This window comes from Somniosus microcephalus, unplaced genomic scaffold (assembly GCF_052327205.1).
Source record: "Somniosus microcephalus isolate GS21.2 unplaced genomic scaffold, FLI_Smic_1.0 unresolved_chr2, whole genome shotgun sequence".
Lineage (NCBI taxonomy): Eukaryota > Metazoa > Chordata > Chondrichthyes > Squaliformes > Somniosidae > Somniosus > Somniosus microcephalus.
This window is the reverse complement of record NW_028225180.1, coordinates 24599729-24604073: the sequence shown is the minus strand read 5'-3', so window position 1 is coordinate 24604073 and position 4345 is coordinate 24599729. Positions and strand designations below refer to the sequence as shown.

Below are 4345 nucleotides of genomic sequence, written 5' to 3'. Positions count from 1 at the left end.
CCTTCTTCACCTCCTCTCTCTACCCTTCCCCCTCTCACTCTGTCCTTTCCTCTTGGGAAGACAAGAAGGCGGATGGGGAGAGGGAGAGTAAAGGGAAGGAGAGAGACTGTGGGTGAAGTGCAGAGAGGGCCAGAGATAGAGAGAGGGGAAGGAGAGAGAATGTGGGGAAAGGGATAGAGAGAGGGGAAGGGGAGAGGGTGTGGGGAAAGGGATAGAGAGATGGGAAGGGGAGAGAGTGTGGGGAAAGGGATAGAGAGAGGGGAAGGGGAGAGAGTGTGGGGAAAGGGATAGAGAGAGGGGAAGGAGAGAGAGTGTGGGGAAAGGGATCGAGAGAAGGGAAGGAGAGAGAGTGTGGGGAAAGAGATAGAGAGAGGGGAAGGAGAGAGAGTGTGGGGAAAGGGATAGAGAGAGAGTGTGGGGAAAGGGATAGAGAGAGGGGAAGGAGAGAGAGTGTGGGGAAAGGGATAGAGAGAGGGGAAGGGGAGAGAGTGTGGGGAAAGAGATAGAGAGAGGGGAAGGAGAGAGAGTGTGGGGAAAGGGATAGAGAGAGGGGAAGGGGAGAGAGTGTGGGGAAAGAGATAGAGAGAGGGGAAGGAGAGAGAGTGTGGGGAAAGGGATCGAGAGAGGGGAAGGAGAGAGAGTGTGGGCAAAGGGATAGAGAGAGGGGAAGGAGAGAGAGTGTGGGGAAAGGGATAGAGAGAGGGGAAGGAGAGAGAGTGTGGGGAAAGGGATAGAGAGAGGGGAAGGGGAGAGAGTGTGGGGAAAGGGATAGAAAGAGGGGAAGGGGAGAGAGTGTGGGGAAAGGGATAGAGAGAGGGGAAGGAGAGAGAGTGTGGGGAAAGGGATAGAGAGAGGGGAAGGAGAGAGAGTGTGGGTAAAGGGATAGAGAGAGGGGAAGGGGAGAGAGTGTGGGAAAAGGGATAGAGAGAGGGGAAGGAGAGAGAGTGTGGGGAAAGGGATAGAGAGAGGGGAAGGGGAGAGAGTGTGGGGAAAGTGATAGAGAGAGGGGAAGTGGAGAGAGTGTGAGGAAAGGGATAGAGAGAGGGGAAGGGGAGAGAGTGTGGGGAAAGGGATAGAGAGAGGGGAAGGGGAGAGAGTGTGGGGAAAGTGATAGAGAGAGGGGAAGTGGAGAGAGTGTGGGGAAAGGGATAGATAGAGGGGAAGGAGAGAGAGTGTGGGGAAAGGGATAGAGAGAGGGGAAGGAGAGAGAGTTTGGGGAAAGGGATAGAGAGAGGGGAAGGAGAGAGAGTGTGGGGAAAGAGATAGAGAGAGGGGAAGGAGAGAGAGTGTGGGGAAAGGGATAGAGAGAGGGGAAGGGGAGAGAGTGTGGGGAAAGGGATAGAGAGAGGGGAGGAGAGAGAGTGTGGGGAAAGGGATAGAGAGAGGGGAAGGAGAGAGAGTGTGGGGAAAGGGATAGAGAGAGGGGAAGGGGAGAGAGTGTGGGTGAAGTGGAGAGAGGGAAGGAGATAGAGGGGGGGGAAGGGGCGAGAGTGTGGGTGAAGTGGAGAGAGGGAAGGAGATAGAGGGAGGGGAAGTGGAGAGATGGAAGGAGAGAGGCGGAATGGGAGAGAGAGAGTTAAGCGGAGAGACAGAGTGAAAAGAATAGAGAGGGAGAAGAGAGGAGGGAGGGAGAGCGAGGGGAAGGGGAGAGAGAGGCGGATGGAGGAGGGGAAAATGAGAGAGGGGAAATGGGAGAGACAGATTGGGAAGGGAGAGGAGAGAGAAAAGGAGGGAAGGAGATAGAGAGAGGGAAGGAGAGAGGTGGAAGGGGAGAGAGAGCGAAGCAGAGAGACAGAGTGAGAAGGGGAGAGAGAGAGAAAGCGAGAGAGCGAGTGCAAGTCAGAGAGAGGGAGAGAGAAAGTAAGAGAGAGAAAGAGAGAGAAAGAGAGAGAGAGAATGTGAGAGAGAAAGTGAGAGTGAAAGTGAGAGAGAGTAAAAGGAGCAAGAGAGAAAGAGAGAGACAGTGAGAAAGGGAGAGAGAAAGTGATAGAGAATGTGATAGAGAAAGTGAGAGTAATAAAGCAAGAGAGATAGAATGTGAGTGAGAGAGAAAGTGTGTGAGAGAGAGAATGAGAAAGTGAGAACAAGAGAGATATAGAGAAAGGGATGGAGAGAGAGAAAATGAGAGATAGAGAAAGTGAGAGAGTGAAAGAGAGAGAAAGAGAGAGGAGGTAGCGAAAGTGAGAGAGAGAAATTGAGTGGGAGAGAAAGTGAGAGTGAGAGAGAGAAAGTGAGAGAGAAAAAGATAGAGAGAAAGTGAGCGAGAGAGAAAATGAGAGAGAGAAACAGAGAGAGAGAGAGAAAGAGAGTGTGAGAGAGAAAAAGAGAGAAAGTGAGCGAGGGAGAGCAAGTGAGAGAGCAATTGAGATAGTCAACGCGAGAGAGAGAAAGTGAGAGAGAGAGAGAGAGAAAGTGAGGTGGAGAAAAATTGAGAGAAACTGAGAGAAAGAGAGAGAGAAAGTGACAGCGAAAAACTGAGAGAGAGAAAGAGAGAGGAGAGAGAGAAACTGAGAGAAAGAGAGAGAGAGAAAGTGACAGAGAAATTGAGAGAGAGAAAGAGAGAGGAGAGAGAGAAACTGAGAGAGAGTGAACAAGTGAGAGAGAGAGAGGTAAAATGAGAGTGAGAAACAGAGAGAAAGTGAGAGAGACACAGAGAAAAAGAGAAAGAGGTAGAAAGGGAGTGACAGAGACGACCAAAAACTCCCATACCTACTAGGGGAAGAGAGAAATTGTGTAACACTAGCGGCACACTATGTTACAGCTTGCCATAAACAGAGGGACAACCACTAAATATAAGAAGAGAGTATATATAAATTATATGAAAGTATATTTATGCACTCAGGGATATATCTGTTTATACACTGTATGGATAGATAGGTATTTTTGTGAGCAAACATGAATGTTTTTCGATGCTTTGGCAACATAAGATGTAACTTGTCATGCCAATAAAGCGAATTGAATTGAATTGAATTGAGTGACAGAAAGATAGAGAGAAAGATAGAGAGAGAGTGGTAGAGACACAAAGAGGGAGAAATATAGAAAGAAGGAGGCAGAGAGACTGAGAGAGAGATAGAGTGTAACTGAGTTGCCTTGGGACGTTTTAGCATGGGAAAGTTGCTCTATTGTAGTTGTGAGGTGACTATTGAAGAGCCTGAGGCAGGTAACGGGGGATGAGACACAATCTGAGTGGTGAACTGCGCCCTGCCTCATTCTTCAAATGCACAGCACTTTTCAATTCAATTCAATTCAAATCGCTTTATTGGCATGATGACAAGGTACATCTTACGTTGCCAAAGCATCGAAAAACATTCATGGTTGAACACATAAACACTGATCTATCCATACAGTGTAGAAACAGATATATCCCTGAGTGTATAAATATACATTCATATATAATTTGCATATACTATTTTCTTATATTTAGTGGTTGTACCTCTGCTTATGGCAAGCTGTAACATAGTGTGCCGCTAAGGTTACACAATTTCTCTCTTCCCATAATAGGTATGGGAGTTTTAGGTCATCATTCAAATTTCTGAATTCCGGGCATATTTTTGTGAATTTTGGGTAGAAATTCTCCCTTATGCCCTTATATTTTCTACAAGCTGTGAGGAAGTGCATCTCTGTCTCCACCACACCCTGACTGCAATGAGAACATATCCTGTCCTCTCTTGGTAGCCGGGTCTGCCTGTGTCTACCTTTTTCGATCGCCAGGCTATGTTCACTAAGTCTGTACATTGTCAAGATGTTTCTCAGTTTGCTATCCCTTACCATGTTCAGGTAATCAGCCATGTTGTGTTCCACTAACGGGAATGAGAGCAATCCTGTATCAGTGGCTCCATAGCTCAGTGGTCAGAGCACTGGTCTTGTAAACCAGGGGTCGTGAGTTCAAATCTCACTGGGGCCTGTGCAAAGTTATTTTCTGTTTCTGAACTCGCCATTAATCCACCACATGTTTTCTTTTAAGTATGAAACAGTTCAGAGACCATCCCAAGAACAGGCACTCACTCCCCTCCCCCTCTCCTTCCATTCAAATCCCCTGTTCTCCCCTTCACCCTCTCTCTACACATTCCCCTCTCTCTCTCACCTTCTTCACCTCCTCTCTCTACCCTTCCCCCTCCCACTCTGTCCTTTCCTCTTGGGGAGACAAGAAGGCGGATGGGGTGAGGGAGAGTAAAGGGAAGGAGAGAGACTGTGGGTGAAGTGCAGAGAGGGCCAGAGATAGAGAGAGGGGAAGGAGAGAGAGTGTGGGGAAAGGAATAGAGAGAGGGGAAGGGGACAGAGTGTGGGGGAAAGGGATAGAGAGAGGGGAAGGGGAGAGAGTGTGGGGAAAGGGATAGAGAGAGGG

General features: G+C 48.4%; 1 non-coding gene across 1 annotated transcript; it reads left to right on the top strand.

Annotated features, from left to right (window-relative positions):
• Positions 1–3831: 3831 nt before the first annotated feature.
• On the top strand, positions 3832–3904 carry trnat-ugu (transfer RNA threonine (anticodon UGU)). Its single transcript has one exon. It is a non-coding gene; the product is annotated as a tRNA-Thr (tRNA).
• Positions 3905–4345: the final 441 nt, after the last annotated feature.